Here is a 24393-nt window from a genome sequence, read left to right as displayed (position 1 = left end):
GATGCTGGGAACCGTAGTTCCTCCCCGCGGCAGCCAAGGTGGTAGGAGGCGCCGTCAACGGGGATCACCAACGGCGTCAGGAGCCCAGCACCCAGCAGCAGCAAGCAGGAAGCAACAGCAGTGCCCAAGGGTGAGTGCGAACAAACTCCTTGCAAGGGTCCCCGCTCCACCGAGGGAGCTCCGCGATTTTGAGCACCTCCTGGTGCGCGGGACAGGAAGTGGTGGTGGTATCCGGCCGCTAGGGATGCTGGGAACCGTAGTTCCTCCCCGCGGCAGCCAAGGTGGTAGGAGGCGCCGTCAACGGGGATCACCAACGGCGTCAGGAGCCCAGCACCCAGCAGCAGCAAGCAGGAAGCAACAGCAGTGCCCAAGGGTGAGTGCGAACAAACTCCTTGCAAGGGTCCCCGCTCCACCGAGGGAGCTCCGCGATTTTGAGCACCTCCTGGTGCGCGGGACAGGAAGTGGTGGTGGTATCCGGCCGCTAGGGATGCTGGGAACCGTAGTTCCTCCCCGCGGCAGCCAAGGTGGTAGGAGGCGCCGTCAACGGGGATCACCAACGGCGTCAGGAGCCCAGCACCCAGCAGCAGCAAGCAGGAAGCAACAGCAGTGCCCAAGGGTGAGTGCGAACAAACTCCTTGCAAGGGTCCCCTTGCTGTGTCTTACTTCTGGAAAGAAGTGTCTCAACTGAATGAGGTACATACACTTTTACTGGAAACCCCATTATGATTCCTTCACTTTGCTCAAGGCTTACGCTTGTTGCAGCAACTGCTTTTAAGCAACCTGGCAATGCTTTTGCAACAGGATCAAGAACAGCTGAAAAGTATGCTATAGGTTTTCTCATCTTTCCATGTTTCTGAATGAGAACTGATGATGCACAACCTTCCCTTTCACTGCAGTACAGCTCAAATTCCTTGTCGTAATCAGGCATGCCCAATGCTGGTGCTTCACACAGACTTTTCTTTAGCTTTTAAAAAGCCTCCAACTCTGTTTTTGTGAAAACAATCGGGTCTTTTATGTCTGCCTTTGTTAATCTTTGCAGAGGTTTTGCAATTACCGAAAACCCACAAATCCACTGGCGACAATAGCCAACCGTTCCTAAAAACATCCTGATCTGTCTTTGTGTTGTTGGTGGTTGTATTGCTCAAATCATTTTTATTCTCTCAATTGTCACTTGTCTGACTCCTTTTGCAATTCTCATGTCTTCCCTGGACCGGAATCAAGCATCCTAGGACCGGTTTCTGGCTATCAACCGTCTTCAGACAGGATAGCTTGAGTCCAGTGGCTTAGTGAGCACGGGACCCACGTCTGGGCATACCATTCCCGCATAGGGTGAACAGCAAAACACACAAGATGATGGACGGAATGTTGCACAATGGCAAAACATTCACCCCAGTCACAGATCTGGGTTTAATTCATCGTTATTTTTCTCACCAAACCACCCCAGTTCAGACATGGCCATATGGAAATCAGTCTTGACCCTGTGCCTCATGGGAACAGTCCAGCCCGAACTGCCAAGCCATGCCTTCTCTGGACCGGATTCAAGCATCCTAGGACCAGTTTCTGGCTATCAGCCATCTTCAGCCAGGATAGCTTGACTCCAGTGGCTTAGTGAGCATGGGACCCACGTCTGGGCATACCCTTTCCACATAGGGTGAACAGTAAAACACACAAGATGATGGACGGAATGTTGCACAATGGCAAAACATTTACCCCCAGTCACAGATCTGGGTTTAATCCATCGTTATTTTGCTCAACAAGCCACCCCAGTTCAGCCATGGCCATATGCAAATCAGTCTTGAACCTGTGCCTCATGGGAACAGTCCAGCATGAACTGCCAAGCCATGTCTTCCCTGGACCGGAATCAAGCATCCTAGGACCAGTTTCTGGCTATCAGCCGTCTTCAGCCAGGATAGCTTGACTCCAGTGGCTTAGTGAGCACGGGACCCACGTCTGGGCATACCCTTCCCACATAGGGTGAACAGCAAAACACACAAGATGATGGACGGAATGTTGCACAATGGCAAAACAGTCACCCCCAGCCACAGATCTAGGTTTAATCCATTGTTATTTTGCTTACCAAGCCACCCCAGTTCAGACATGGCCATATGCAAATCAGTCTTGACCCTGTGCCTCATGGGAACAGTCCAGCCCGAACTGCCAAGCCATGTCTTCCCTGGACCGGAATCAAGCATCCTAGGACCGGTTTCTGACTATCAGCCGTCTTCAGCCAGGATAGCTTGACTTCAGTGGCTTAGTGAGCACGGGACCCACGCCTGTGCATACCCTTCCCACATAGGGTGAACAGCAAAACACACAAGATGATGGACGGAATGTTGCACAATGGCAAAACATTCACCCCCAGTCACAGATCTGGGTTTAATCCATCGTTATTTTGCTTACCAAGCCACCCCAGTTCAGACATGGCCATATGCAAATCAGTCTTGACCCTGAACCGCATGGGAACAGTCCAGCCCGAACTTCCAAGACTTGTCTTCCCTGGACCAGAATCAAGCATCCTAGGACCAATTTCTGGCTATCAGCCGTCTTCAGCCAGGATAGCTTGACTCCAGTGGCTTAATGAGCACGGGACCCACGTCTGGGCATGCCCTTGCCACATAGGGTGAACAGCAAAACACACAAGATGATGGTTGGAATGTTGCACAATGGCAAAACATTCTCCCCCAGTCACAGATCTGGGTTTAATCAATCGTTATTTTGCTCCTCAAGCCACCCCAGTTCAGACATGGCCATATGCAAATCAGTCTTGACCCTGTGCCTCATGGGGACAGTCAGAACTGCCAAGCCATGTCTTCCCTGGACAGGAATCAGGCATCCTAGGACCGGTTTCTGGCTATCAGCTGTCTTCAGCCAGGATAGCTTGAGTCCAGTGGCTTAGTGAGCACGGGACCCACGTCTGGGCATGCCCTTCCCACATAGGGTGAACAGCAAAACACACAAGATGATGGACGGAATGTTGCATAATGGCAAAACATTCACCCCAGTCACAGATCTGGGTTTAATCCATCGTTATTTTACTCACCAAGCAACCCCAGTTCAGACATGGCCATATGGATATCAGTCTTGACCCTGTGCCTCATGGGAACAGCCCAGCCCGAACTGGCAAGCCATGCCTTCCCTGGACCGGAATCAAGCATCCTAGGACCAGTTTCTGGCTATCAGCCGTCTTCAGCCAGGATAGATTGACTCCAGGGGCTTAGTGAGCACGGGACCCACGTCTGGGCATACCCTTCCCACATAGGCTGAACAGCAAAACACACAAGATGATGGACGGAATGTTGCACAATGGCAAAACATTCACCCCAGTCACAGATCTGGGTTTAATCTAACGTTATTTGCTCACCAAGCCACCCCAGTTCAGACATGGCCATATGCAAATCAGTATTGACCCTGTGCCTCATGAGAACAGTCCAGCCCGAACTGCCAAGCCGTGTATTCCCTGCACCGAAATTAAGCATCCTAGGACCGGTTTCTGGCTATCAGCCGTCTTCAGCCAGGATAGCTTGACTCCAGTGGCTTAGTGAGCACGGGACCCACGTCTGGGCATACCCTTCCCACATAGGTGAACAGCAAAACACACAAGATGATGGACCGGTTTCTGGCTATCAGCCGTCTTCAGCCAGGATAGCTTGACTCCAGTGGCTTAGTGAGCACGGGACCCACGTCTGGGCATACCCTTCCCACATAGGTGAACAGCAAAACACACAAGATGATGGATGGAATGTTGCACAATGGCAAAACATTCAACCCCAGTCACAGATCTGGGTTTAATCCATCGTTATTTTGCTCACCAAACCACCCCAGTTCAGACATGGCCATATGCAAATCAGTCTTGACCGTGTGCCTCATGGGAACAGTTCCGCCCGAACTGCCAAGCCGTGTGTTCCCTGGACCAGAATCAAGCATTCTAGGACCAGTTTCTGACTATCAGCCGTCTTCAGCCAGGATAGCATGACTCCAGTGCCTTAGTGAGCACGAGTCCCACGTCTGGGCATACCCTTCCCACATAGGGTGAACAACAAAACACACAAGATGATGGACGGAATGTTGCACAATGGCAAAACATTCACCTCCAGTCACAGATATGGGTTTAATCAATCATTATTTTGCTCACCAGGCCACCCCAATCCAGAGATGGCCATATGCAAATCAGTCTTGACCCTGTGCCTCATGGGAACAGTCCAGCCCGAACTGCCAAGCCATGTCTTCCCCGGACCGGAATCAAGCATCCACGGACCAGTTTCTGGCTATCAGCCATCTTCAAAACCGTATGAGCCTTACAGGAGGTAAGGACAAATCCTAGGCACTCTGATAGGCACCTTAGTGCGTAAATATATTCAATAAAGTTTTGAATTCAAAATTAAGCGTAATTTGTGCTTGATTTATTTCAACAATCCATGTTCATGATAGTATTCAGTTGATCACAATTCAATATTTCATCATCATATTAAGGTCATATGATCCATGAATTTAAAGTTTTACATTTCTTGTAAGGTTGTACATTCAAGGCAGTCCCCGATGCATTTCGTGCTGAGGTGCACTTCTTCAGGGGGAATCTAAAAGGTAAAGGGAAACCATATGTAGGGCGCTGATACAGGAGTCCCAAGAGCACAGTGTGAATAACTAAGCTAAACAATGGTGGATGGAAAACAGTACCAAGGTTAAACTAGGCGAGAGGATGAAAAACCAGTGTGGGTTCACCTTCGGTTGTGGAAAGGAACGTGAATAATAGGACGATTCAAACGTAAAGATAGCATGCCAACATGTTATGTGAAAAGATAGTGTCCGAGGTAAACGTTAAGAAGTCGAGGAGAACAGGAGAAAGACAACGGTATTCGAAAATAAGAATAGACATCGTAATCGGTAGAAACGAAAAAGAGCGCTGTGAGGAATTAAAGTATCCCAAAACTACACCCAAGGTATAAACATGTGGGGTTGAAAAAGCGGCGGTGCGTTAAATATAGGTGACAGCTTAAACCAACCTGAGAACATGAAAGAAAAGGCAAGGCTCTTACCAAGTATGCAAGGGGTTAGACCCATTCCGCAAAGTAATCCGAGTGAACTCCGAGCTCAGATTCGAGAACCCGGAAGACGCCACGCATGCGCGTTAGAGAGGGTTAAAAGCGCATGGAGCCGGAAAAGTGAAAACAGACTCGGTTAGAGAAATGGTGAAAAACGCGAGTGAAAAGGAAGTGTATGAATCAATGGCCACAGATAAATGTAGAAATAAAGGGTGAATTTAAGCGAAAAATATACGAGAATATAACAAATCAATAATCAAAAAATGGCAATCAACGTAAAGCGCAAAGGAGAAACATGTACAGAAGAGAGGGAAATAATAACGATACAGGAAACAAACAGTGTAGGTAAAAAAGTGGCATGTAGAAAAGCAAAACAAGGATGAGCATAGAGTAAGAGACGGAAGAATGGGATAAGGGGAAAGGTCACAAATGGAAATGGAACAACATGATAGAGGCAAGGCAAATGTACATAAAGGGCAAATATACATAAAGGGCATCAATCAAATTAGCAATACATTTCACAGGTAGAATCAATAAGATACCGGAACAGTTTTTTAAAGGTGACAGCTGTATTCTAATCTGTCATTTAGTCCTTTTGGATGCATCGCTAGAAGACGGTGTATCCAATATAATTCACGGCGTAGCAAGTTTTTATTATTGTCTGTGTGAGGATGTTTATCCACTACTTCCAAGACAAGGAAGCGAATTTGGCTGGGATTGTGTCCATGTTGCACAAAATGAGCTGCTACACAAGATTTGAGGTTTTTGGTGCGTATGTTGCTGCGGTGCTCCGTCAATCTTATTTTGATTTTCCGTTCAGTTTTACCTACATATGGAAGGCCACACGGGCATTTCAGCATGTATATGACGTTAGTAAAGTCACAGGTGGCATTGACTTTGAGACGGATGGGAGTCCCTTGGGTAGGGTGTGATAAGCAATTACCTGAAATGATACTGCTGCAATGGCCACAGTTGTGGCATGGTATAGTGCCTTTGTAGGTAATTTGTTTTTGAGTTGAAGGTTGCTTCAGCATGGACGCAATATTTTTAGAACGTTGGTGTGCAAAAATTGGCGGGTGGTCAAATATCTTGTTGAAATCCGTTTCAAGTTGTAGCATTTGCCAGTGCCTGCGAATAGATTGTTTGATTTTTGAGGATTGTGTCGAATATTTTGAGACAAATACAGCACGGGTGTCTGATTCTGTAGGCTGTTCTCTGGGTTTTAATAGGTCCTGTCTGGATTTGTTCTGGACTCTGATTTTAGCTGTTTCTGTGATTTTCTCTGGGTAGCCCCGTTGTCTGAATTTTGTGATGATGGTAGAACTGTTATAGTCAAAATTTTCAGGAGTAGATGCAATTCTTTTGGCCCGCAAGAGTTGCGAGTATGGCAGGTGTCGTTTCAAGCTAGGTTGGTGGAAACTCTTATAGTGCAAGTAGTTATTCCGGTCGGTGGCTTTTGTGTAGATTGAAGTAACAAATTGGTTGTTGGTTAATGTGATTTGTACATCCAGGAAAGATATGGATTTGGAATCAAAACTGTAAGTGAATTGAATGCGGTCATCCACATGGTTGAGATAATTGGTGGCTTGATGAAGTTGAGTCTCATTGCCTGTCCACACTAGGAAAATGTCATCAATGTATCGGTAATACGCATGTATATGTGGTTGCCACAGTTGGTGATTCAATACATGTTTGGTCTCGAATGAGTACATAAACAGGTTTGCATATGCAGGAGCCGCACAGTTGCCCATGGCGACTCCTGATAACTGTTGGTAGAATTTGCCGGTCGATGCTTTGAAGTAGCTGTGGTGTAAAATATATTGCATGAGTTCCATGATGAAAACTTGTAAATCCATGGGTTTTTCACTGTGTACCAAGGCAGTTTCTAATGCTTCCAATCCCAGATCATGAGGTATCGACGTATATAGAGAGTTGACATCAATAGTACATAAAATCACGGGTTGATTGGGTGGTATGTTAATGTTTTGGAGCTTGATTAGAAAATCTGTGGTATCCTGTATGTAAGTAGACATGTTTGTCACAGATTTTTGCAAATGTTTATCGATGTACTTGCCGGTTGGTTCACTCGGATTACTTTGCGGAATGGGTCTAACCCCTTGCATACTTGGTAAGAGCCTTGCCTTTTCTTTCATGTTCTCAGGTTGGTTTAAGCTGTCACCTATATTTAACGCACCGCCGCTTTTTCAACCCCACATGTTTATACCTTGGGTGTAGTTTTGGGATACTTTAATTCCTCACAGCGCTCTTTTTCGTTTCTACCGATTACGATGTCTATTCTTATTTTCGAATACCGTTGTCTTTCTCCTGTTCTCCTCGACTTCTTAACGTTTACCTCGGACACTATCTTTTCACATAACATGTTGGCATGCTATCTTTACGTTTGAATCGTCCTATTATTCACGTTCCTTTCCACAACCAAAGGTGAACCCACACTGGTTTTTCATCCTCTCGCCTAGTTTAACCTTGGTACTGTTTTCCATCCACCATTGTTTAGCTTAGTTATTCACACTGTGCTCTTGGGACTCCTGTATCAGCGCCCTACATATGGTTTCCCTTTACCTTTTAGATTCCCCCTGAAGAAGTGCACCTCAGCACGAAATGCATCGGGGACTGCCTTGAATGTACAACCTTACAAGAAATGTAAAACTTTAAATTCATGGATCATATGACCTTAATATGATGATGAAATATTGAATTGTGATCAACTGAATACTATCATGAACATGGATTGTTGAAATAAATCAAGCACAAATTACGCTTAATTTTGAATTCAAAACTTTATTGAATATATTTACGCACTAAGGTGCCTATCAGAGTGCCTAGGATTTGTCCTTACCTCCTGTAAGGCTCATACGGTTTTCATTTTATATGCACCTTTTGGACCAGGAAGGTGACTTCCTAAGCACCTATAAACCAGAGCACTTATCTTACTCAGTTTAATTATCATCTCTCACCCTGGAGTGCAGCGGTCTCTTACAAAGTATCAGCCATCTTCAGCCAGGATAGCTTGACTCCAGTGGCTTAGTGAGCACGGGACCCACGTCTGGGCATACCCTTCCCACATAGGGTGAACAGCAAAACACACAAGATGATGAACGGAATGTTGCACAATGGCAAAACATTCACCCCAGTCACAGATATAGGTTTAATCCATCGGTATTTTGCTCACCAAGCCACCCCAGTTCAGACATGGCCATATGCAAATCATATTGACCCTGTGCCTCATGAGAACAGTCCAGCCCAAACTGCCAAGCCGTGTTTTCCCTGCACCGAAATCAAGCATCCTAGGACCGGTTTCTGGCTATCAGCTGTCTTCAGCCAGGATATCTTGACTCCAGTGGCTTAGTGAGCACGGGACCCACGTCTGGGCATACCCTTCCCACATAGGGTGAACAGCAAAACACACAAGATGATGGACGGAATGTTGCACAATGGCAAAACATTCACCCCCAGTCACAGATCTGGGTTCAATCATCGTTATTTTGCCCACCAAGCCTCCCCAGTTCAGACATGGCCATATGCAAATCAGTCTTGACCCTGTGCCTCATGGGAACAGTCCAGCCCGAACTGCCAAGCCATGTCTTCCCTGGACCGGAATCAAGCATTCTATGACCAGTTTCTGGCTATCAGCCGTCTTCAGCCAGGCTAGCTTGAGTCCAGTGGCTTAGTGAGCACGGGACCCACGTTTGGGCATACCCTTCCCACATAGGGTGAACAGCAAAACACACGAGATGATGGACGGAATGTTGCACAATGGCGAAACATTCACCCCCAGTCACAGATCGGGGTTTAATCCATCATTATTTTGCTCACCAAGCCACCCAGTTCAGACATGGCCATATGCAAATCAGTATTGACCCTGAGCCTCATGAGAACAGTCCAGCCCGAACTGCCAAGCCGTGTCTTCCCTGCACCGAAATCAAGCATCCTAGGACCGGTTTCTGGCTATCAGCCGTCTTCAGCCAGGATAGCTTGAGTCCAGTGGCTTAGTGAGCACGGGACCCACATCTGGGCATACCCTTCCCCACATAGGGTGAACAGCAAAATACACAAGATGATGGACGGAATGTTGCACAATGGCAAAACATTCACCCCCAGTCTCAGATCTAGGAATAATCCATTGTTATTTTGCTCACCAAGCCACCCCAGTTCAGACATGGCCATATGCAAATCAGTCTTGACCCTGTGGCTCATGGGAACAACCCAGCCCAGCCCTAACTGCCAAGCCATGTCTTCCCTGGACCGGAATCAAGCATCCTAGGACCGGTTTCTGGCTATCAGCAGTATTCAGCCAGGATAGCTTGACTCCAGTGGCTTAGTGAGCACGGGACCCACGTCTGGGCATACCCTTCCCACATAGGTGAACAGCAAAACACACAAGATGATGGACGGAATGTTGCACAATGGCAAAACATTCAACCCCAGTCACAGATCTGGGTTTAATCCATCGTTATTTTGCTCACCAAACCACCCCAGTTCAGACATGGCCATATGCAAATCAGTCTTGACCCTGTGCCTCATGGGAACAGTTCCGCCCGAACTGCCAAGCCGTGTGTTCCCTGGACCGGAATCAAGCATTCTAGGACCAGTTTCTGACTATCAGCCGTCTTCAGCCAGGATAGCATGACTCCAGTGCCTTAGTGAGCACGAGTCCCACGTCTGGGCATACCCTTCCCACATAGGGTGAACAACAAAACACACAAGATGATGGACGGAATGTTGCACAATGGCAAAACATTCACCTCCAGTCACAGATATGGGTTTAATCAATCATTATTTTGCTCACCAAGCCACCCCAGTCCAGAGATGGCCATATGCAAATCAGTCTTGACCCTGTGCCTCATGGGAACAGTCCAGCCCGAACTGCCAAGCCATGTCTTCCCCGGACCAGAATCAAGCATCCTAGGACCAGTTTCTGGCTATCAGTCATCTTCAGCCAGGATAGCTTGGCTCCAGTGGCTTAGTGAGCACGAGACCCACGTCTGGGCATACCCTTCCTACATAGGGTGAACAGAAAAACACACAAGATGATGAACGGAATGTTGCACAATGGCAAAACATTCACCCCAGTCACAGATATAGGTTTAATCCATCGGTATTTTGCTCACCAAGCCACCCCAGTTCAGACATGGCCATATGCAAATCATATTGACCCTGTGCCTCATGAGAACAGTCCAGCCCAAACTGCCAAGCCGTGTTTTCCCTGCACCGAAATCAAGCATCCTAGGACCGGTTTCTGGCTATCAGCTGTCTTCAGCCAGGATATCTTGACTCCAGTGGCTTAGTGAGCACGGGACCCACGTCTGGGCATACCCTTCCCACATAGGGTGAACAGCAAAACACACAAGATGATGGACGGAATGTTGCACAATGGCAAAACATTTACCCCCAGTCACAGATCTGGGTTCAATCATTGTTATTTTGCCCACCAAGCCTCCCCAGTTCAGACATGGCCATATGCAAATCAGTCTTGACCCTGTGCCTCATGGGAACAGTCCAGCCCGAACTGCCAAGCCATGTCTTCCCTGGACCGGAATCAAGCATTCTATGACCAGTTTCTGGCTATCAGCCGTCTTCAGCCAGGCTAGCTTGAGTCCAGTGGCTTAGTGAGCATGGGACCCACGTTTGGGCATACCCTTCTCACATAGGGTGAACAGCAAAACACACGAGATGATGGACGGAATGTTGCACAATGGCAAAACATTCACCCCCAGTCACAGATCGGGGTTTAATCCATCGTTATTTTGCTCACCAAGCCACCCAGTTCAGACATGGCCATATGCAAATCAGAATTGACCCTGTGCCTCATGAGAACAGTCCAGCCCGAACTGCCAAGCCGTGTCTTCCCTGCACCGAAATCAAGCATCCTAGGACCGGTTTCTGGCTATCAGCCATCTTCAGCCAGGATAGCTTGAGTCCAGTGGCTTAGTGAGCACGGGACCCACATCTGGGCATACCCTTCCCCACATAGGGTGAACAGCAAAATACACAAGATGATGGACGGAATGTTGCACAATGGCAAAACATTCACCCCCAGTCTCAGATCTAGGAATAATCCGTTGTTATTTTGCTCACCAAGCCACCCCAGTTCAGACATGGCCATATGCAAATCAATCTTGACCCTGTGGCTCATGGGAACAACCCAGCCCAGCCCTAACTGCCAAGCCATGTCTTCCCTGGACCGGAATCAAGCATCCTAGGACCGGTTTCTGGCTATCAGCAGTCTTCAGCCAGGATAGATTGACTCCAGGGGCTTAGTGAGCACAGGACCCACGTCTGGGCATACCCTTCCCACATAGGGTGAACAGCAAAACACACAAGATGATGGACGGAATGTTGCACAATGGCAAAACATTCACCCCCAGTCACAGATCTGGGTTCAATCCATCGTTATTTTGCTCACCAAGCCACCCCAGTTCAGACATGGCCATATGCAAATCAGTATTGACCCTGTGCCTCATGAGAACAGTCCAGTCCGAACTGCCAAGCCGTGTCTTCCCTGCACCGAAATCAAGCATCCTTGGACCGGTTTCTGGATATCAGCCGTCTTCAGCCAGGATAGCTTGACTCCAATGGCTTAGTGAGCACGGGACCCACGTCTGGGCATACCCTTCCCACATAGGGTGAACAGCAAAACACACAAGATGATGGACGGAATGTTGCACAATGGCAAAACATTCACCCCAGTCACAGATCTGGGTTTAATCCATCGTTATTTTGCTCACCAAGCCACCCCAGTTCAGACTTGCCCATATGCAAATCAGTATTGACCCTGTGCCTCATGAGAACAGTCCAGCCCGAACTGCCAAGCTGTGTCTTTCCTGCACCGAAATCAAGCATCCAAAGACTGGTTTCTGGCTATCAGCCGTCTTCGGCCAGGATAGCTTGACTCCAGTGGCTTAGTGAGCACGCGACCCACGTCTGGTTATTCCCTTCCCACGTAGGGTGAACAGCAAAACACACAAGTTGATGGACGAAATGTTGCACAATGACAAAACATTCACCCGCAGTCACAGATCTGGGTTCAATCCATCGTTATTTTGCTCACCAAGCCACCCCAGTTCAGACATTAATCCTAGGCTGACATCAATTCAGGTCAACAATTCATTTAGAAAAATATTTGTTTTTATTATTTCATTACACATATTAGACATAAAAACCTTGTTAAGAATAGTGCACAGCTATTAATATGAAAGATACAACTGCTATTATTTCACTGTAGTACATAGGTCACTAGATATCATATATGACTATCTGTGGACAAAAACATCATCTAATCCCTAAAAGTTAATTTTACCGTGAGAGGCTATATATTGTCATTCAAGAGTATTTTAAATACCCATTTAAGACAAGCTTGACCTTATGAGGCTGCTGGCTATTTTCATTCTCTTTCATCAAGAAAGAAAATAATATTTGATGTAAATCAATAAAAAGCAATATGCCATTGAATCTATAAAAAAATAAAACACAAAACTGTCTATCATGTAACTGTAGGCTCTAAACCAAATATAACATTGATCCCATATTTTACACAAGCCAATTAATAACTGTACATTTCGTAACTTCCTAGCTTTCGACCCTGACCCTGACCCAGGTCCAGCCCTGACCCTGACCCTGACTCAGGAATTTAAATTGTTTATACAATGGAATAGTTTCCTATAGAAAGCGGGACCTATCTCCCTTCTAACTACTGTAGCATAAACCTGCCAGTGCCTATTGAAACAAAACCACCAGTTCAATTATGTACATAATACAAATTCAAAAGCCAGTTCATAACCTTATCATCTAGATATAATTACATATGTGCAAATCACTGCAGTAACATGTTTATAGAATGACAATGAACACAAACATTCACATAAATTATCTACAGTAATTAAAACTCAAATTTAATAAAAATGAGAATGCAGCCTAATTATGCAACAATTTTTCTGCACTAACATTTTTGGCGGATTTTTTAAATTATTATTACAATCATGTTAATACAATGTGCTTCCAAACCTTTTTAATCATGAACATTAAATAGGGATATCATTCCAGCGACTTTTAGGTTTAAAGTATTTTATTAAGGCACAAAAACACGGGGAGGGGAGCAGGAGGTCAAGCAAACATACAGCGGAACGTTGCAGCGAGTCAGAAGAAAAGCAGGGAGGCAGGAAGCCCCAGAGGGTAACAAGGCAAAGACATAAGGCAATAAGGCAGTGTGAACGACCCCCCTGTAGACCCCCACCCCCTAGGCAAGGCCGAGCCCGAATAGTACCCCGCAACACAGTAAAGGAGAAGCATACCGTTCCACCAACCCCCCGACCCCAGAAAAGAAGAGGAAAGAAAAAGCAAAGGAGGAGAAGAAAGAAAACAATACCCCAACATCCCCGTCCGAAAGTCAGCATTAGAAGCATATAACCTCTCTTCCCGCCCCCAACCCCCGGTTCCCGATCTGCACATTCACTCCGCCGCAGCTGCCGGCGGGGTCAGCCTAAGGAGGCGCAAATACCGTGGACACGTGAGCTCGTGAAATTCCGTGGACAGCAGTGCCAAAAAGGGGTGCCAGAGCTCCTCAAACTGGTCCACATTCCCAGCCACCGTTAGCGACATCTTCTCCATGCCCAGTACCTGCCAGAGCCTATGCAGCCAACCAGTGATAGAGGGGGCAGTAGGGGTGCGCCAGAGTACCAGTATGTTCTGGACGGCGGAGCCTAGCGCAATCGCAATCTGCCTGCCCCTGCGGGATTTCAGCGGGTACATCAAGTCATTGGGGAGGCCTAGCAAGACATACGCGGGGAAGCGCGGAAGCTCGATCTCAAAATGCCTATCCACCTCATCTAAGACTTCCTTCCAATAGGCCGACAGCACCGGGCACTCCCAGAGAATGTGCGTGAGGGTGCCCTCCTGTCCGCAGCCGCGCCAGCAACCTTTATCGCCGATTTTGCGCATCTCATAGAGCCGCTCCGGGGTGTAGTACCAATAGGTGGACACTTTAGTGAAGGTTTCCGTCAGCCCAGTGTGGTAAGCAGAGTGCCTCGCCCGATACGCAATCCTGTCCCACTCCTTGTGACTTAGGGTCCTGCCCAGTTCCCTGTGCCAGCGCTCCCTCCCTGGGTTATGGTAATGAAACGGCGGGGGTTGGAGAAACTTATACAAATCAGTGATGAGCTTGGCGTCCGAGGTCCGGGTTACCAACCATCGCTCGTAGGGCGTAATCGAACGGGCAGCGACGTCACGCACTGGGGGTTGAAGAGCCCAGTGGCGGACCTGCATGTAACGCAGTCTGTCCCCCTCCGTCAGGCCAAACTCCTGTCGGAGCTGCCGGAAGGGGAGCACGCCCTCCGGCCCATAGATCTGGAAAAGCGCCCTGCAACCCGCGCTCACCCAGTGGGAAAAGGCTCCCGGCTCCAGACCCGGGGTAAAGTCCGGATTGCCAGCAATGGGAGTGAACGGCGATGGAAAAGTGGTGAGCTCACGCAGCTCACACACCGCGTCCCACACTCTTAGCGGGACCCGGGTGATAAAGGAGGCGTAGAGATTAGGCGGGCGGTGAGTGCGCCGCAGGAACGGGACCTCCTGGAGGGTACGGCCTGCAACTGCCTGGTCTTGAAAGAGCCAGTGTTTGTCCGATTCCCACCGGCTCCATTCCACCAAATACCGGAGCTGCGCCGCCTGAAAGTACTTCCGGAGGTCCGGGACTCCGAGACCCCCCGCCTCCGGGGCAAGCATAGAGAGGACCCGCTTCATCCGAGGTTTACGGCCCTGCCACACAAAGCGGGAGATGTCTGCCTGCGTCTGCCGTATCCAACCCACGGGGGGCTGGAGAGGCAGAGCGCGGAAAAGATACAGGATCTGAGGCAGTATCGTCATCTTCACCGCCGCGATACGGCCCAACCACGAGAGTAGGCCCTTGTCCCATCGGCCGAGTTCCTCTTTGATCTTTTTGCCCAGAGAGGAATAGTTAGCTGCGACCATGGCAGGCAGGGAGGGAGCAAGCAAAATTCCCAGGTAAGGCACCGTGGAGGAGGACCACTGCAGAGGAAAGAGACTCTGAAGGTCCCGCCTGGTGTCGGCAGAGAGCGACACATCCAGTGCAGCCGACTTAGTCATATTCATTTTAAAGCCCGCCACACGGGCAAAAGCGTCCAGTTCCTGGACGCAGGCAGGGAGCGACCGCTTGGGGTCATCCAGGGTCAGCAAGACATCGTCCGCGTATAAGCTGACAGTGTGCGTGTATTGCCCCATCTTCACCCCAATAGCGTCCGGATTATCGCGAATCCTCTGTGCAAACGGCTCCATATAAAGGGCAAAGAGGAGCGGCGAGAGGGGGCAACCCTGTCTCGTGCCGCGCTCAATGGCAAAGCTATTGGAGCTGTGTCCATTGACACGCACTGACGCTGATGGTCTCCTATAGCAGTTAAAGACCATAGTGCGGAACTTCTCGCCGATCCCCAGTTTCCCAAGGACCAGCTCGAGATATGGCCAATGAACCCTATCAAAGGCCTTCTCCGCGTCGACCGATAGCAGCATCCGTTCCCCCGGGACGCGTGAGGCCTTTTCCAACACGTGCGTCACCCTCTTTGTGTTGTCGACCGTCTGCCTACCGGGTACAAAACCGGCCTGGTCCGCCTCCACCAAACCTGGTAGGTGTAGACCCAATCTGGCCGCCAAGATTCCGGTGTAAAGCTTGAGGTCCACACTTAGGAGCGAGATGGGCCGGTACGAGCCGCACAGGGTCCGGTCCTTCCCCGGCTTGGGGATAACCGACACAGTCGCTGAGAGAAGGTCCGGTGGGATGGCTCCCGGCTCGGAGAAGGAGTTGAACAAGCGAGCCAGTAGAGGCGCGACAGTGGGACAGAAGGTCTTGTAAAACAAGGCCGTATAGCCATCCGGGCCCGGGGCTTTACCATGCTTTAGCCGTGCAATCGCGGAGATGACCTCCTCCACGTGAATGTCCCTCTCTAGGTGGTCCGCCTGGGAGGGGTCCAGTGCCGGGAGGGTCACGGATTCCAAATAGGCCTCAGCCTCTCCCGGTGGGGAAGGCTCTGCAGCATACAGCGCCTCGTAAAAGGAACGAAAGGTATCTGCCACCTCCGCGTCACCGGAAACCGGGATCCCATCCACTCCCACCAGCTCCTTCACCACATTGCGTTGCTGCGCAGCCCTGAGCCTATGGGCCAGGAGCTTACCGCACCTGTCTCCGCCGGTGTAAAAGACATGCTTCAGGCGCAGCGCGTCATACTCCGCCCGATCTAGATCCAACGCAGAGAGGAGTTTCCGTGCCGCCTTCAGCTGCTTCCAGACACGAGGAGCCCCTGTTCGGCGGTGAACCTGCTCAAGCTCCCTAACCTGCGCTGTCAGTTCCTCCCTCTTGCGTTGGCGTTCCCTGTTTTCCGCCGAGGAAATGGAGATAAACTCCCCCCTGACGACCGCTTTCAAAGCCGCCCACTGCGTTGCCAGGGACGTGGCAGAGTTGTTATTGTGGGTTAGGTAGTCCTGGATGACCTCCTCCACTCGCTTCACAACCGATTTCTTATGGAGAAGCGTGTCCCGAAGCCGCCACATCCCCCTAGAGGGGGGGGCCGCCGGCCAAGCAAAGATCCCGGAACCCGGTGCGTGGTCGGACAGGGACAAGACCCCGATGTCTGCCGCTGTGGTGGCCGAACGAAGCGGTCCGCTCACCAAGAGGTAATCCAACCGTGAATACGTGCGGTGCGCGTGGGAGAAATAGGAGTAGTCCCTATCGGTGGGGTGCATGGCGCGCCAGAGGTCATGCAGGTCTAATTCCGCAAGCTGGTCCTGTACCGCCCTAGAAAGCTCCCCTGTCTGCGGAAAGCGCTGGGCAGACCTATCCAGGGTGGAGTCGAAGACCATATTCAGGTCTCCCCCCAAGATGATATGGCGATCGGGCGAGGCAGTAACGTCCACCAACACAGATTCCAGGAAACGATCCTGGTGGTCATTTGGGCTGTATACCGAACCAACCGTAAAGGCAACACCTCCCAGACGCATGCGATACACTAGAAGCCTCCCCTTCTGCTCAGCATGTTTATGTAACACCTCCCCCCTGAAGGAGCTGGCTAGAAGAATGGCCACCCCAGCGGTCTTAGTCGCCGCAGAGGAAAAGAGTTGCGTGGGGAACTTGGCAGAGCGCAACCTATGGCAATCTTTGGAAAGTAAATGGGTTTCCTGCAGGAGGCAGATATCCGCCTGCGACCCCTCCAACAAGGAAAGGATCGCCCTACGCTTCACGGGGTTATTCAGACCCTTAACATTAAGGGTCACTACTTTCAGGGGCGGCATCGCCTCCAGGGAAACAACGCGCTATGCAGCGAGCGAGGGATCAGTGGAGGGGGCGCGCGGGGTAGGGGCGCAGGGAAGGCCAGAGGCAACATCGCACATGTTCGGACAACTTCGGACGGGACCCCCCCCACACCAAACCAACAGTTAAACCCCCCCAGAGCCAACCCATGGCAACCAACCAAAACAAAAAAAAACAGGAAACAACACCCCATAGTCTCAGTCTAGCCCAAATGGGCGAGTCTGCAGAAAACAGTCAAGTGGACGTCCAGCCACACACCCCCCCCCTTTCGCCCCCCCAGCCCCCTACCCCAGCCAAGCATCGGTAAAGCTAAGAGTCTCTCCCCCCGGAGAAAAGTTAGGCCGTTAGGGCCACACCAGTAGCTTCAGGCAAGTTCCTGGCCGCAGTCCTCAGGGCCTCCGCCATGTCTGCTCTGATGGTGGGCGAGTCTGGACGACTCGCCGTCGCTGACGATTGGCGCCTCCTCGATCTCCGTCGGCCCCGCCGCTCGGGGCGCCGCCATGCGGGCGTAGCCCCTTCCTCCTCCGTAGCAGTAAGGCCCAGTACTCCACAAACATCTTGTAAAGAGCGCAGCTGATGCAGCACCCCATTCCATCGAAAGATAAGACGGAAGGGGTGACCCCAGGAATAGGGTGTCTCATGCTCTCGCAGAAAGTCCGTAGCGATGCGGAAAGACCTGCGCTTCTGCAGTGTGATGGCGGACAGGTCCTGATAGAGCGCCACAGGTCTTTCTCGGAAGGTCAGCGGCTGCTTCCTGCGGGCCTCCGTCATGATGCGCTCTTTTAGGGGGAAATCCGTCAGGAATGCCAGGATATCAGGCGGAGGCGTCGATGACTGGCGCTGGCGGCCCACCCTGTGTGCTCTGTCAATGCGGATCGGGAAATCCGCTTCTTCCTCCAAGATGTCGCGGAACAGGTCCTGCAGATAGGCCACTAGGTCCGCACCTTCGTCCGCGGATGGAACACCTCGCACCCTGATGTTATTCCGCCTGGACCTGTTCTCGAGGTCCTCCGAGTGGGCCTGGAGCTCAACACATTGCTCCCGGAGGCGGAGGACGTCCTGCTGGAGATGAGTTATCTCCTCATCGCGACGTTGGGCCGCCGTCTCCACAGTATCGACCCGCTCGCCCAGGCCTTCGACTTCCCTGCGCACCTCCCGGACCTCTCCAGCCACCTCGGTCTTAAGAGTTTGAAATTCCTCCTTGAGGGAGCTGAATAAGTCCTCCATGAAGGACCTCGTGACTGGTGGCTCGCCCACGGTTGCGTCCGTTGATGCCCGGGAGGCCCCCGGGGACGGCTGTGCCCTGTCGCGTAGTTGCTGGGACCTGCCGAGCATTTCCGGCAAAGTGCGATCTCCTCGTGCCGCGCCACGTCTCCCAGCCATCTTGGCCCCCGGTGAAGCCTAGGGACAGTTGCTGTAGGCGAGCGCCACCGCTCGCGGGCACCAGATGTGGGGCCCTCGTCGGGGACAAGGGTAGTGCGTCACAGGCGACAAAATGGCGGCCCGGGCCTGGGCAGGACGACCCCCGGGCCAGCAGGGCAGGCAGCAACGTCCAAAGTGGAGGCCTCCAGCCTCGTACTCCCAGGGAGGGCAGCAGATGAGTCGGTGCTAGGACGAACCGAGGCGCCCGTGTGAGAAGGGCGCAGGCAAGGGTCACTGGGCTCAGCTACACAAAGACAAGATGGCGGGAGGGTGGAACCCAAGGGGGCAGCCCGGGCCAGCAAGTCCGTGGGCGACTCTCAAACAGCAACGGGTCCGGAAAGTGCGAAACCGATGTCTCCCTTCACCACCAGTTGACTTGCCCGGCTCAGGCACTGCTCGAACTCCGCCATCCAGTGCCTCCAGGCGCGGAGTTCGCAAGGCGTCACCCCTCGAAGCCCAGGGTAGGAGGAAGGTCGCCGGCGCAGGGCTGGGGCCGTCGCCCAGCAATGGTGTTCGCCACCAGGGCACCGGTCAGGAAGCCTCCTCACTCCGCGGAGTCCGTCTATTCCGCTTCCTCGGGATCTCCGGCTTTCAGCTTTTCAGCACTCGGCCCAGCCGAGGCGCGCGGACAGCGCCGCCGTATGCTCCGCCTCTAGGCTCTTCTCCTCGGGGCGACCCGGGCTCCACTCCTCGGAGCGATCTCCGAATAAACTTTTCGGGGACTTCCCCCGGGGCCACAGAAGTCAAAGTGGCATCAAAATGTGCCCCACGGACTCCGGCACAGTTCTCTCACCCGCAGTGCAGCCGCGGGGGGAGAGAAGCGCGGGGATCGGGGCTCGGGCTGAGCTGGGCCGGAGGAGCTACGGGAGGAAGCGTCCGCTCACCCCGCCATCTTGGCCACGCCCCCATTCCAGCGACTTTTGACTCAAAAAAAATGTGACATGACTTTAAACAGGTCGACTATTCATGTATATAGCTTCTCCAATCAAGTTCTTCATTCAAAGATTTGGACTTGAGGGCTTTCCTAAATACCTGAATTACTACAGCAATATACTATAGCCTTATAGCCCGCCGTAGCGGGTTATACCAGCTATTAAAGGCCCGCTGCAGCGTTAAAGGCCCGAGCCGAAGGCAAAGGACTTTAACAAGGCAGTGGGGCTTTAATAGTCGGTATAGCCCTGCTACGAAGGGCTATAAGGCTATTAGAACATTCTGCCACTAGAGGGCAGAATGTTCTTACAAATTAAACAAAGGCTTTAGGGAGAGCGAGGGGATTGAAATCCCCTCAGGCTCCCTGAAGCCTTTGTTCACAGCCAGAGCTGTGAACAAAGAAGCATTGGAATGTTGGAGCTCCTGGCTTATACCGGCCATTATAAGCTCGGAGCACTCCCTTGTTTTCAATGGAGCTCCCAACATTCCAATGTTCTAATAATATTTGACAAATGTCAGCAAGAGTGTGATAACCCCACCATGCTCCCGCTGGCATTTGTCAAATATGAAGATTTGTGAAAATCTGCCAAGCATTGCATCAGCAAATCTCACACTTCACAAGAATAAATAAATATAAGTTTTGACCAACAACACTGAAGTTCTATGGACACATATTCTAAACTGAAGGTATGTGACTTGATCCTGTGATTATTTCTTGAAGGCCAGCTATTGTGGGAAATTCATCCAGGAATTTACATTCATAAGCAGGTCACTGGAAGAACTGACTAGGAAAGCTCATGATTTCCACTGGTCTTATCATTGCAAAGCTGATTTTGACACAATAAAACATACATTAGAACATTGGAATGTTGGTAGCTCCATTGAAAACAATGGAGTGCTCCTGCTTATAATGGCTGGTATAAGCCTGGAGCTCCAACATTCCAATGTTTCTTTGTTCACAGCTCTGGCTGTGAACAAAGGCTTCAGGGAGCCTGAGGGGATTCCAATCCCCTCATGCTTTCATAAGGTTTTTGTTTTTTTGTTAGAACATTCTGCCCTCTAGTGGCAGAATGTTCTAATAGCCTTATAGCCCTTCGTAGCAGGGCTATACCAGCTATTAAAGTCCCTCTCCCTTGTTTAACGCTGGAGAGGGCCTTTAATAGCCAGTATAGCCATCTACGGCGGGCTAAAAGGCTTTATTGTGGATTCCAGAAATGTGGCTTACTTGTCAGTGCACAAAAATCTTTTTGGATGCCAGTCTCCTAAAGGGGAGTGATTCGGTTCTGGACTAAGGAGGTTGGAATCAAAACAAGAAGCTCTGACCTCTCACGGACCCACACGCATAACGTGTTTTGTAAATTACAGGAAGGACTGAAGGGAAGCAGGTCCTCAAGACTTTGAATAATAGGACACCAGTAAAACACTGAATGTGCAATTATTGGTCTGATTGTTTCCAAAGAATATGTGGTTTTGTGATATTTGTAAATATGTGTTGTAAATATACGTAATTTCTGTAGTGTATAATGTAAAGTGTCATACATTGTCATGAGTGATATTACAGAATTTTCGTTATGTGTCATTCTGATTCATATTGTAAATATTTTTGTTTGATGAAGTATAATATAACATAAAACGTTGAAGATAAAAAATCTATTGGACAAACTATAAATCACAAAAGGTTGTGCCATATAATTTGTTTAAAAATAAAAGTACGGGGAAGTATCCATATTTGTGAAAAGTATTGAAAGTCATCAAGTTCATTACATGAAACCAATTAGGAATACTTGGGTAGATCCCTATATTTAAATTATAACTCAGTTTATGGTCTGGGAGGTACTCTGCAATGTATATCACAGTCTAATGGAGCTTGGCACCAGCCTTTCTCAAAAAGACCACGATCGAAAGTCTCCCCACGATCATTGCTTAGGCTAGTCAGAGTCTGGCCAAACCTTAAACTGCCAAAGCGAAGCAGAAGAGCCAGGTGGTGATATGGGCATGTGAACATTTCCATTTGTTTGTGTATGGGAAGAAGTTACAGTCATAACTGACCATCAGGTACATCCACTTATTACCATATTTGGAAATCTCAAGGCGTGCAGGGGAATGTATGACACTACTTAGCACTCCATTACTACGCATGCTTTTAGTGCGATGTTTTTACATCCCAACTACCATTACTCCACATAAGTTTAATTTGCAAACCATTACTACGCAAAAGCATTTAGAATATAGGAATCTGCCTTTACTGCACGCTTAATTACTTTGTATACCACTACTACACAAAGATGTACCATTCTTAATATATATATATTTTTTTAAGTTACCAACCCATGGGATTGAAGGGAAATAGGGGTTTTGGTGGTGGAATAAATCGAGTCACGCCTGAGAATGGAGGAATGGAACTCAAACACCCCGCCCTCATTCATCATGGATTGCGCCACCCTAGCACTCACCGAAAATTTCTTTGAGTTCAAGGGCAAATATTTTTACCAGACCCAAGGGACCTCGATGGGCAGCACATTTGCCCCGTCGGTGGCATGTCTGTACATGGCCGATTTTGAGGATAGATTCATCCACCACCAATCTAACCCATTCTCGGCCAACATCACAATGTGGAAACGCTTCATTGACGATATCCTCATCCTTTGGACTGGCCGTCCAAACTCACATGAGGCCTTCTTCGTATGGGTCAACTCACTCAACCCATATCTCTGATTCACCATGTCTTCCTCACCAAAGGAGATTGCCTTCCTCGACTTGACAGTTCAATTGTTAGAGGGCAGACTCCATACAACAATGTTTAGGAAGCCTACAGATCGGAATAGTTTGCTACATTTCGACAGCCACCATCCCAAAGCTCTACGGTCCAATTTACCTTTTGGACAATTCCTCCGGATCAGGCGGAACTGCAGTGACATCGCAGACTACAAGAAAGAATCAACCCTCTTGTCAAGGAATCTACTAGACAGAGGCTACCCCAAAAGAGAGGTCATGAAAGCCAAGAAAAGGGCCAGAAATAATAACAGAGAAGCCCTCCTGGAGAGACGGGATAAACCACCCACTGAAAACCAACCAATCACCTGTGTCACGACTTTTACCCCTTTATCCAACAGAATTAAGAGTACGATCAAACGTCATTGGGGTATTCTGAACACAGGCGATATAACCTTTGAACAGCCGAGGTTCGCATTCAAAAGGTCACAGAACGTGAAAGATATTCTCATCAACACCAGACCCAAGATTCCCAAAAAGAGTTCCCAACAGACTTTATGGAACTTGCCGCCGGTCACGGGCCACTACCCATGCGGCAACTGCGGGGTTTGCAAGTACACTACCCCCCAGAAAACAATACAACTCACTGACACCTTTAAATGGGAAATCCGGGGCCACACGAATTGCAACACCACCCACTGCATTTACATGCTAATTTGCCCTTGTGGTCTCAAATACATTGGGATGACAACCCGTACAATCAAGACTAGGATCACTGAACACCGCAGCAACTTTCGGTGCAAGAAAACACACACTAAGATGTGTAAACACTATTTGGAAAACCAACACAGCGCCGACTCCATTAGGTGGGTAGTCCTTGAGTCAAGTCCTAATTGCCCTAAGAATGCACTGTTCCGTAAAGAACAAAGGTGGGTACACCGCCTCTCCACAGACAGACAAGGGTTGAATGAAGATATTCCCTGGCATTCTCTGTAAACTAGCAATCGCCTATCCATTGTTTACTGTCTGACTATGCTCCAACCCAGCACTTTAAACATACTTATCCACCCTGATGAGGTTTGCCATTGTGAACCACCACACTATATAAGTTACTTGACTCCATGGCCGAACTCCATTTACACCATTCCATCATGGCTGTCAATGCCTCAAACATACAACACGTGACCTACACAGAGGGCGTCTACCGACGCTACCTTATGACGAGGCCGCCTATAAATAGCCCACGCCCCCGAGGTTCATTACCTATTCGAGCTCGGCGGTGATGGGTAGGTGACTCTGCACGGACACGGGTAACTTGAGGTAAGACAACATCTTCTCCAAACTAGCCTCATTTTAGGTGACACCACACCAAGACCGTCCATAACCAATAGTTCCTTTCCCCTAGCCTGATTTATAGGCAACTCCTGTTGTACCGACCCGCCGACAACTCAGGTGGCCATTAGTCCAAGACCTATAGGTGAGTGCATACCAATCCAGGTTACCTCTTAACGACTTACCACTTGTTGACCAAAGTTCTCTCCCTGAGATAGCAGTTGCGTTTTTAACCACTGTTTTTAACTCACTACGCACCAGTCACGAACATTTTGTGTAAGAGTGTTCACCTGACAATGCACTCGACAAACAGCACAGGCATGTTCGTGTTTGTGTGATACTCCACACACCACCACCATTTCACTGCACTGAGTTGCTACATTGGCTGTTACCATTGTTTACTGTTTCTAGAAAATGAGATACCTGTTTAACCGTTTTCTTTCTTTTTTCTCCATCCTTCAGGCATAGGATTATCCCCTGAGGTAAACCACATGAGATTCATGACACTAGCATGGTTTCTTTTTAACTTAACTCTCCACTCACTACATCACTAGGTCCTGACGAATCGCGGGAATTTCCCATGCGAGAAACATGTTGACCGACCTTCACTTTAGTCTTGCTTTGGGTTAC

Source organism: Lissotriton vulgaris, chromosome 1_1 (genome assembly GCF_964263255.1).
Source record: "Lissotriton vulgaris chromosome 1_1, aLisVul1.2, whole genome shotgun sequence".
Lineage (NCBI taxonomy): Eukaryota > Metazoa > Chordata > Amphibia > Caudata > Salamandridae > Lissotriton > Lissotriton vulgaris.
This window is presented reverse-complemented; position numbering follows the sequence as displayed.